Source organism: Mobula hypostoma, chromosome 25 (assembly GCF_963921235.1).
Source record: "Mobula hypostoma chromosome 25, sMobHyp1.1, whole genome shotgun sequence".
NCBI classification, from domain to species: domain Eukaryota; kingdom Metazoa; phylum Chordata; class Chondrichthyes; order Myliobatiformes; family Myliobatidae; genus Mobula; species Mobula hypostoma.
The window spans coordinates 22,122,549-22,132,764 of NC_086121.1; the positions used below are offsets into that span (position 1 = coordinate 22,122,549).

The 10,216-nt window shown below is 45.3% G+C and overlaps 1 long non-coding RNA gene across 1 annotated transcript; it reads right to left on the reverse strand.

The window, feature by feature from the left end:
* Positions 1-2,330: 2,330 nt before the first annotated feature.
* LOC134337873 (uncharacterized) lies at positions 2,331-9,944 on the reverse strand. Its single transcript, XR_010016101.1, has 3 exons — positions 9,774-9,944; positions 8,681-8,732; positions 2,331-2,376 (listed from the first exon to the last, which is right to left on the reverse strand). It is a non-coding gene; the product is annotated as an uncharacterized LOC134337873 (long non-coding RNA).
* Positions 9,945-10,216: the final 272 nt, after the last annotated feature.

The window sequence follows — 10,216 nt, forward strand, 5'->3', positions numbered from 1 at the left end:
GAATCGGTCTCTTCTAAGAAGCAGAAGGAAGATTAAGGCATTCTGCAATTCAAAAAAGGTTGCTGATCGGCACTACTTTCCTGTACTGACATCATATGCCCTGGTTTCCTTAATATCCAACAAAAAAATCCATCTCTCCCTTGAATTTACTCAATGGCCCTCTGGGTTAAGAACCTTTTCTCGAACAAGAGAAAATCTGCAGATGCTGGAAGGGTCTTAGGCCGAAACATCTTGTCCATAGATGTTGCCTGGCCTGCTCAGTTCCTCCAGCATTTCGTGTGTGTGTGGCTAAGAACCTTTTCTTCTCTCTTGCCTTTTGAATGATCCACCCCTACCTGAGGTTTTGCCACACCCCTCCCCTTCCAGCTTTAGACACAGCAGCCAAGAGAAACAAAATTTCTGCACCTAACCCATAGAGCTACCTAAGAACTTTGTACAATTCAGTGAGATCACTTACTATTTGGAACAACCTATCTGTTTAATCTTATCCTCTACACCATGCCAGGAAGGAATGTGGTGAACCCTTGTTACATTCCCTCTAGGACAAATATATCCACCTCAAGATTGGGAGACCAAACCTCTAGACAATGTTCCAGATACAGTTTCCTGGGCGCCTTATATACCAGGAAATGGACTTCTCTACTCCTGTACACAAGTTTTCTTGATATAAAGGCCAATATTCTGTTTGCCAAACTGCAATATTAAATTTCAGTGAGTTGTGTACAAGCCCAGTTCCTCTTGACTTCATCACCTCCCAAATTCTCAATATTTAAATAAAAATAATCTGCCTTTCTATTTTTTTTCCTTTACCTCATCACCAGCTGATCCCCAGCGACTGTTTCCAGTTGGTGGTTCAGCCACAAATAATCTACCCTATTCGCCAATCTGATTCCAATGCTTCCTAATGAGATGACCCAATCATATGGCATTGATCCTGATTGGTGACCTGACCACTTGGTGTCTACCCTGACCCCCCCAGTCGCTGATCCTGATTGGCTGACCAAGCCCGCAGCTCTTACCCTGCATGGTAACCCATCGTGAAGAGTTAGTCGGCAAATGTAGGATCAGTAGAAGTGACCAGGTGAAGCTGCTCTAGAGGTCTCTTAAAGACAGACAGGCTGCTATCGTAACCCAGCTTGTTGACATGTGACTCCAGTCCTCCCCGACTCTCTGAAGTTAGCCAGCCAACAGCACGATTGGATCAAACAGCTTACCGATGGAATTTGTCAACATCTAAGCGGAAGGATTGCCAGTGCTTGATCTGGATAACTGGGGACGGACAATAAACTCTGACCTAGATAACGATCCACAACGCACGCTGAGAATGAAACAAAGGACCACAGCACAGGAGGCAGCCATTCGGCCTATTAAATTAATTCCTACAAACCATCGTCTTCACTTCTCTCGCAGCCTTTCAGATGATTTGCTTTCAAGTGTTCTTCCCATTCCATCTGAAAGCCCTAGTCTTTTGGCAGTGAGTTCAGATCAAAAAAGATCAAAAACATTCCCTCACATCTTCTCTGTATTTTTTTTGCCCACCAGTAACAGACATTTGATATATTATTGTGTATGTATAAAGTGAGATGTGTTAACCAAAGAGGCAAACATCAGAGAGTCCTGTCTCATCAGAAGTGTTATCTTCAATTCGTTATGTCAACAAGTCTTGTGGAGCTCTCCATGGCTACAGTTTCACTGAGTTCAATTTGCCTAAGATATTTTTTCATGGATTCTGCTCCATTTGTTAATTGGCTTAAGAGCTGTCACAGCAGGAGAATTTTCACTACCTCATACTGACTAACTTCAAATGTATTCAGAAACAGAATCAAGTTTAATATCACTCACTGTCGTGAAGTTTGTTGTATTGCAGCAACATTACAGTGCAGTACACAGTCAAAAAAAACTAATTACACTAAGAACATATAAAATTAAATAAGTACAATCGCGTAAAAAAAAGGAAAAAATATTGAGGTAGTGTTCATGGGTACATTTTCCATTCATAGATCTGATGCCAGGCATCACCCTAAAGGAAATGGCAGTTTGTTATTGAAACATCGGTTATAATCGATGCAGGTTGGAAACCCGAGAAGAGTTTATTTGTCATTTAGACTTGATCCTGACGGAGGTGAAGAAGATGTTCCTGAAACATTGAGTGTTTGCCTTCAGGCTCCTGTACCTCCTCCTTGAAGGCAGCGATGAGAAGAGGACACGTGCTGGGTGATTGAGGGGGGGGGGCGCGAACTTCATGATGGATGCAGCCTTTTTGAGGCATTGCTTTCTGAAGATGTTCTTGATGCCTGGCGGGTCAGTATCCACGATGGAACTGCCTGAGTTTACAATTCTCTGTGGCTTTTTCTGATCCTGTGCAGTCGCCCCTCCCTAAAAGACAGTGATGCAACCAGTTAGAATGCTCTCCGCGGTAGAGATTTTCTAGAGTCTAGGGTGACATATTACTATTGGTTTTATTACTATTTAATTATTTATGGTGCAACTGTAACGAAAACCAATTTCCCTTGGGATCAATAAAGTATGACTATGACTATGACTATACCAAATCTCCTCAAACTCCTAATGAATATATGCTGGCGTGCCTTCATTGCGATTGCATCAATATGTTGGGCTCGAGTTAGAGCTTCAGAGAAGTTAACACCCAGGAACTTGAAACTGCTCACCCTTTCCACTGCCGATTCCTAAATGAGCACCAATATGTGTCCCCTTGACTGTCCCTTCCTGAAGTCCACAATCAGTTCCTGGGTCTTACTTACATTGAGTGCAAGTAATCTGACTGAGAATGTACAGCTTGAAATTACTGTTGCCAAATTAAATGGACACACACACACACTGATACAAGTGAGCACCTTAATGCCCAGGCATCATCCCCAATGAAGATGGCAGAGTTTGTCATCGAAACATTGTTTATAATTGATACCTGTACCCGGCTGGAAGCCCAAGAAGAGTTTATTCTTCGTATGCGCTGGGAAAGCACTAGATCCTTTTTCACATGAAATTGTCTGCTGTAACATGTAATTATTGTGAAGCTTTACTGATGCTGCCACTCTGCTTAAGGTATTTAAAGTCAGACAATATAAATCAAAAATCATAGTTATTTGAATGTTGAAATCAAGCAGTAACAAATGAGCATTTATTGGTAATTGTTAGCACATAGAACATAGAAAATCTACAGCACAATACAGGCCCTTCGGCCCACATTGCTGGGCTGAACATGTACTGACTTTAGAAATTACCTTGGGTTACCCATAGCCCTCTATTTTTCTGAGCTCCATGTACCTGTCCAGGAGCCTCTTAAAAGACCCTATCGTATCCGCCTCCACCACCGTCACCAGCAGCCCATTCCACGCACTCACCACTCGCTGCATAAAAAAATTACCCCTGACATCTCCTCAGTACCTACTTCTAAGCACCTTAAAACTGTGTCCTCTTGTGTTAGCCATTTCATCCCTGGGAAAAAGCCTCTATTCACATGATCAATGTCTCACCATCTTGTACAGCTCTATCAGGTCACCTCTCATCCTACATCACTTCAAGGAGAAAAGGCCAAGTTCACTCAGCCTATTCTCATAAGGCATGCTCCCCAATCCAGGCAACATCCCTGTGAATCTCCTCTGCACCCTTTCTATAGTTTCACATCCTTCCTGTAGTGAGGTGACTAGAACTGAGCACAGTACTCCAAGTGGGGTCTGACCAGGGTCCTATATAGCTGTAACATTACCTCTTGGCTCTTGAACTCAATCCCAAGGTTGATGAAGGCCAATACACCGTATGCCTTCTTAACCACACAGTCAACCTGCGCAGCAGCCTGGAGTGTCCTATGGACTCAGACCCCAAGATCCCTCTGATCCTCCACACTGCCAAGAGTCTTACCATTAATACTATATTCTGCCATCATATTTGACCTACCGAAATGAACCACCTCACACTTATCTGGTTTGAAGTCCATCTGCCACTTATCTGGGTTGAACTCCGTGTGCCGCGAATCTGGGATAAGTTCCTACAAAAAATGCAGTAGTTTCGTACAAGCCAATTCTGAGTCAGTTTGTTTTATAAAAACATTTTTTATTACCTGAATTTAAATTCACACACTAGCATAGTTGGTTTCAAACTCATGTCTCTGAATCAATGGTCCAGATGTTTGGTTGCTGGTCCAGCAACTTACACACTGTACCTCTGAATTTATGATTTCTACCTTTCTACCATGTATTCAACTGATTCCAAAACTCGTCTCTTCAAAGTCTGACCTTTCACCCTCCAAACAATATATTCAAAGTTGTGCTGAGATAGTTCTAATTCACTCTCCAACCTTCACTTTAATGTTTATAACTTATCTATCAATCCTTGGTTTTTCTATTCTCAGTCGTGAGTTGTCTCACTCTTCAATTCTGTAACATGCTGCGGCCTTAAAATGCTCTACAATTAAAAACTTCGTCCCTTAATTTGGCCCAATTTTATGAAAGCTAAACTGTAGATTTTATGATAGTGCTCAAATTTTGGGGAGAGTAGGATGCAATAAATTTAAAGTAGTTATGTGTTCTAATTTGTTCTTCGTCTGGGGTTAGAAAAATAGGAACACAGGATTTACACGTCATCCAAGTTGCTCTCAAGTTAGTGCACATGTGTATGATAAGCCAAACATCTTGGGCCGTCTTGCTATCAGACCCTCCCGCTGTAAAGTCTGTGAGGTTGCTTGTGTACACCATTCACTTTTGTTAATAGAAATCACTCATAGACATCTTCCATGTTCCAGTGAACACAAGTCATGCTGGAGGCTGAGGAACTGTCTAAGAAGAGGAGGAAGTTAGTTACATTAATTGGATAACTACTCCATTAAAACAGCGGGCAAAATGCTAGCATATCAACATACTTATGTCTTAAACATTCTGCAGATGCTGGAAGTCCAAAGCAACATACACAAAATGCTGGAGAAACTCAGCAAGTCAGGCAGCATCTGTGGAAATGAACAAATAGTCGACGTTTTGGCCCATGACCCTTCTTCAGGACTTCATGCTTAAATCTTGTTCTGCCACCCCGTACCGCTGACAGAGAAACGGGGCTCAGGGTGGGTGTGGTCATAGGTACGAGCCCAACTGTCTGCCCATCGCATTGTGCGGATGCTGCTCTTGCTGGGACGTTGGCTTTATGGAGTTGTTCTTTGTAGTACATGTAGTTTAGTTAATAAATTAAGGATTTACTTTATAAAAACAAGCGTGAGGTTGTTGATAACTCCTTGAGTCAAAGCTTCCAGTCAGTCTAGAGGAGCCTTTGGAACAAATAGTCATGTTGCTTGGAACTCATGCTTCTTGGCAAGTTTCTTCATCTCACTTTGAAGTCAAGCAGAGTGTCCTGGTACACAAATCTTTAATTTTTGCTCGCTAAGATCCCTAACAGTAATTTCTGAGCTGTTCTGCACTAACAAAAGAAAGCGTTTCCAAGTCACACAGAACAAACGAGTCTTAAGATCTTAGACCATGAAAGAAAGAGTGTAACAAGAAGAAATTCCAGTTCCTTCTTCTACCTGGTTGAAGTAGTTCCTAAGTTGGAATTAGTTGTTGTGCATTGTTTAGGCAGCTATATGTACAGCTGCCCTCCTTGTACTGACAAGGAACTGATGAGTTTGTCATAGGCATGCCTAGACCTTACCTGCCAGCTCACCAAATAAGTTCATCAAAAGCAAGCAACCCATTTGCCACAACTTTGATTGGACGTAGGTTCCACTGTGACCTTTGACTTCCTCCGCCGGCAGTGTTCTGAGTTAGACCCGACATCCTGCTGAGAAACGTTCCATTAACTCAGCTCTCTGACATCCTGCTGTTCTGACGTGTGTGTATGGTGGGGGCGGAGAGGGGAAATGGAGGTGGGGGAGAGATCTGCTCCAGTAGGCGAAGGGAAGTCACAAATGAATGCTTACTGCTTTTCTCGAAGTTACGTTTGTGACTGATTCCGATAAAGTGGGCGTCATTGTCTTGGAAACAGGGGTCACAGGGTCAGAGTAAAGGGTAGATCAGGGACGATACCTTGGAGATTGGGGTGCCACAGTAGCAGAGAGGTCAGCAAAACGCTTTACAGAACCAGCGACCAGGATTCGATTCCTGCTGCTGATTGTAAGGAGTTCTTGCTGTGACCGCATGGGTTTCCTCGGGGTGCTCTGGTTTTATCCTGCAAGTTGTGGGAATGTGATGCTGGGGCCACTTGCGGGCTTCCCCTGGCACATATTAGTACTCTGTTAGTCATCGAAGGAAATAGCACATGTCACCGTAGGTTTTGATGTTTTGGTATACATATGACAAATTAGGTTAACCTCCACAATCTTTAGGAGTATCTTCACAGGGGAAATGGGGAAACCTTGGAAATTCTCTACCCAGAGACCCTGAGGGATGCTGGACTTTTTCTGGGGTGGGGAGAGATGGCCAGGGTTGTTTGTGGCCTTGCTGAGACCTGGTTCTGCTGTCTGTGTTCCTCATTGATCCAAAACTGCAGGAGTGAATCCAGGAAGGGCCGTCGTCGTAGAAAGCTCGAGCAGAACTGGCATCCTGATTATCTACCTTAGGAGCTTGTAGTGAGCGACTGACATTATCAGCACAATTTGCCGTGATAGAGACAAACAATAAATGAATGACTATGTATTTTTTAAGTTTAGCAGTGCAATTTGCCTGAAAGCCAGTGCAATGAACAGTGTCTACGTTGACCTCAGCGACAATAGATGCTTAATGTTGTTGTGTCAGTACAGTGTGTTATTAAAGGAATACAGCCCTGTCAGACGTGCCAGCTTTTTGATGGGATAAAAAGTCAATGTCTCATGGGTTTTGTAGAACGGGGGTTCCTGCCCTTTTTTATGCTATGGACCAATATTATTAAGCTATGGGTCCGTGGACCTCAGTTTGGGAACCCCTGTGAGATGCAGCACAGAAACAGGCCCTTCAGCCCATTGAGTCTGCATTGACCATCAACCACCAGTTACACTAACTTTACATTGTTGTATTCACCTCACAGTTTAACCGATTCCCTGGTACTGGTAAGAACGTGAAATTCTCTGTAGATCTCTCTGTTGGAGAGGAGGAGAAGATGGCGGCATGACGCAGCGGGCGTGGCCCCTCCGAAATGGTATGGTATTTGTTAAGTAGGATGCCGTGCACAATCCTGATTTGATGGAGACAGACGTGAGAAGCACAGAGGAACATCTGGAGAAACTTCTGAAATGCCTGCTTTGCTGCCGCTGCTACTGTGCGATCGAGAATCTCCGGAGGGGAAGGCCCCAAATCCTCAGCTTTGCCTATTGTCTGTTGCCGGGGTGGGGTCAAAGCGCTCGGCAGAGATGGTGCTCGGTGCTCGGTGTCGGAGGGCTGGTCGGAGGCTCAAAGTTTTCGTACGGACTCAAGAGTCAGCTGTGGTCGGGTGCTTCCAGGGTGCTGCATCGGCAAGTTTGCGGCGCTGGAAGTTCATGGCAGGGTGAGTTTTTTTTCCTTCCTTCCACCGTCTGCGTGAGATGATGGGACTTTTGAGAGACTTTGAGACTTTTTTTTACCGTGCCCATGGTCTGTTCTTTATCAAATTACGGTACTGCTTTGCACTGTTGTAACTATATTTTATAATTATATGGTTTTTGTCAGTTTTTCAGTCTTGATTTGTCTTCTGTTTCTGTGATATCATTCTGGAGGAACATTGTATCATTTCTTAATGCATGCATTACTAAATGACAATAAAAGAGGACTGCGTGTCCTCATAATCTAATCTAATCTAATCTTACCCTCACCTACAAACCAGGGGCAGCTCAATTAACCTACCAACTCATTCATCCTTGGGAGGTGGATGGAAATCAGAGCACTCGGAGGAAAGTACAGGGTTGAACCCAGCTGCTGTGAGGCAGGCGTTCTGTGAACCAGTACTGCCCGCCTTTACCAACCTGGCCCCTCTGCCCTGCTGGGTACTTCCCGCACTTCCCGCCGCCGTTTCTCCACCTTCTCCCTTTGGGTGGGCTTCAAAAGATCCCATGCCGCTGTTTCGAAGCGGAGGCCAAAGCTTAGCCCGCAAGCACAACCAAGGAAGAAATTATCGGGTCATTATCACATCGCTGCTTGTGCGAGCTGCTGAGTGAAAACAGTTTGCTACTTCTATGCTGACTGCACTTGGAAGCAACTTCACTGGCTGTAAATGTTATGAGATGCCCAAGATGCTATATGCTGTAAATGCCAATACTTTTTTCCTTTTGGTCTGCTGCCAGCACCTATGGAGACTGGACTGGTGATGCAGCAGAACTGCCTCACTCCAGAAGATTACTAAACCGTCCTCACAGCTTTTGTTGGAGAAGACTGGAGCTGGCACTGCTGTTAGAGTTGGCCTGCATTTACACTGCTTTATTGTAAACAGAGCAGCACTGTCATAATAATTCCAGCATCATGCAAGCCTTCCTCTCCTGGGACTCTGCGGATTGCCATTACAGCAGCAGACACAGACCTTGGGTAATTATCACTCTGTTTCATTCTAAATAAACAGCCGTACTATAAAGAGATTGTTTCATGACTCATTAAAGGGTCTCATCTGACAAACTTCAGCATTTTCTTCAAAGCCATTGATTGATTAAACAGGTGGCAGAGTTGACGGACAGCAGCATTGCCCCATGGATGGAGGCTCTCATCCCCCAGCAGCTGTGCACACAAACAAATTAACTCACCATCTCCTCAGAAGGGAGCCCGGGCGGTTTTGAAATTCAGTATCTGTTTGATCTGTGAATCAGAGAGAGATAGGGAAGCATTTATTTTGTTTTTATTTAGAGACACAGCGTGAAACAGGCCCTTTCGGCCTAGTGAGCCACGCTGCCTAGCAACACACCTAGTTATTTATTTGGAGGCTATTTAACGCCAGCCCAGTCACAGGACAATTCACAAGGACCGGTTAACCTACTAACTGGATTGTGGGAAGAAACCAGAGCACCCGGAGGAAACCCAGATGGTTTTCGGGGAGAACGTACAAGCTCGTTACAGACGGCGCCGCAATTGAACTTCAGAACATCCCAAGCTGCAATAGCTCTGCGTTTAACCGTACACAGAAGCAAGTGATACCTCGGCCCATGCCAACTATTTCAGACTGCCAACCCCTGCAATCTTTAGTCGTGTGAGGGAATTGGACAGTGACCCGAGATGGTGCAGAGCAAGAGAGTGAAAATAGTAAACACACGGGGTTTTGTAGGTGCTGGAAATCCAGAGCAATGCACACAAAATGCAGGAGGAACTCAGCAGGCCAGGCAGCGTCCATGGAGGGGGAAATAAGCAGTCCACATTTTGGGCCGAGATCTTTCACCAGGACTGGAAAGGAAGAGGGAAAGAGCCCGGAGGGGAATGAGTGATAGGTGAAGCCAGGTGAGGGGGAAAAGTAGGTGGGTGGGGCAGGGGGAATGAAAAGTGTGCAGCTGGGAGATGATAGGTGGAAAAGGTCAAGGGCTGAAGAAGAAGGAGTCTGATAGGAGAATGGAAGGAGGCGGGGCACCAGAGGGAGGTGACAGGCAGGTGAGGAGAAAGTAAGGGGTAAGAGGGGAGCAAGAGTGGGGAATGGAAAAAGAGACGGGGAAGGGGGAGAAAGGAATGAGTGCCAGGAGGGAGATCAGTGGGAAGGGACGAATGGACAAGGGAGTGAAAATAATTGAAGAGCTTTTCACAAAGAGACACAGCAAGGAAACAGAGCCTTTGGTCTATCAAATGAGCTAAGCTTCCTCCATAACCCCGGACAAAATGGAAGAACCAGTGGTTGACACAGCAAAGTTTGCTCACCTAAAGGAAGTTGTCCACCAACATGAGTACATGATTCAGGAGCAGCGGGAAACCAAAAGACCACTGGCTCGGCACTCTCAACCATCTCTCCTTCTCGTTGCAGCCAGCCTCCTCTGTGGGAGCCCCATGTTCCAGTGCCTGAACGCTTCGGCAGATCTCCAACCCAGTGGCGCACCTCCCTGTCCCAGTGCTCCAGCCACCTCTGTATGTCACCGACCGAGCCGAGATCGCCTCTCTCTCGGCTGGGCTTGCTCCGACCTGGGCCACCGCTCACTGGGACAGAATACCACCACTTGCAATAAATATGAGGAATTCAGGGAAGTGGAAGGCAGCGGATTGGGTCCTTCGCCAGAGTCAAGGCTCACACTCGGTGCTGGATAACACTGTGGAATTGAAGACCCTCGCGGTGGGAGTGCGGCTGGTATGCAGAAGGCCTGCTAGCC